The 551-nt window shown below is 39.6% G+C and overlaps 1 pseudogene; it reads right to left on the bottom strand.

Annotated features, from left to right (window-relative positions):
• LOC102847951 overlaps window positions 1-551 on the bottom strand; it is a 6354-nt pseudogene that overhangs the window by 2723 nt on the left and 3080 nt on the right.

Below are 551 nucleotides of genomic sequence, written 5' to 3'. Positions count from 1 at the left end.
ATAACAACAACAACAACAAACCCCACTGAATCTGGAAGATGTCCCCCAGGTTTTGCTGATCTGTCTGGGAGGGCAGATCTTATGCTGTGCTCAATAGCACAGTTTGGAAATTTGAAGGGTCAATAAAAAGGCTAGACTTTATTTGTTCAACAGCTGCTGAAGTTAAACTCATGTTCTGGGGACCTGAATCAGTTCCAGAAGAGATAGATGTCAGAGTATTAGCAGCAGTAGTTAGCATTGGCTGACTCCCCTGAGAATACACACTTCCATCAGTCCCTGCTAGAAGAGGCCCATTAAAAAGTTGGCAGAAGTAACAGATTTCAGTGCAGACATAGGGACCCGGGATAATCGATTTGAAGACTGGGTCTGAGTTTCTCCAGTAGATGATGAAGATGGAGACACAGAAGAATTCTGTACAGCTTTGTTGAGGTTTTCCTTAACTTTGTTTGCATAACTTATTTTTTTTAATGGTGCCAATTTTAAATACATCTTTATTTGAGACATTGCATTTTGCACTTACAATACAGTGATAATAAAGTGCAATGTTAATT

The sequence above is a fragment of the Elephantulus edwardii genome, unplaced genomic scaffold (assembly GCF_000299155.1).
Source record: "Elephantulus edwardii isolate Elephantulus edwardi_28Jun2011 unplaced genomic scaffold, EleEdw1.0 scaffold00249, whole genome shotgun sequence".
NCBI classification, from domain to species: domain Eukaryota; kingdom Metazoa; phylum Chordata; class Mammalia; order Macroscelidea; family Macroscelididae; genus Elephantulus; species Elephantulus edwardii.
Note: the sequence above shows the minus strand (reverse complement) of the source record. Positions and strands in the feature narration are given on the sequence as shown.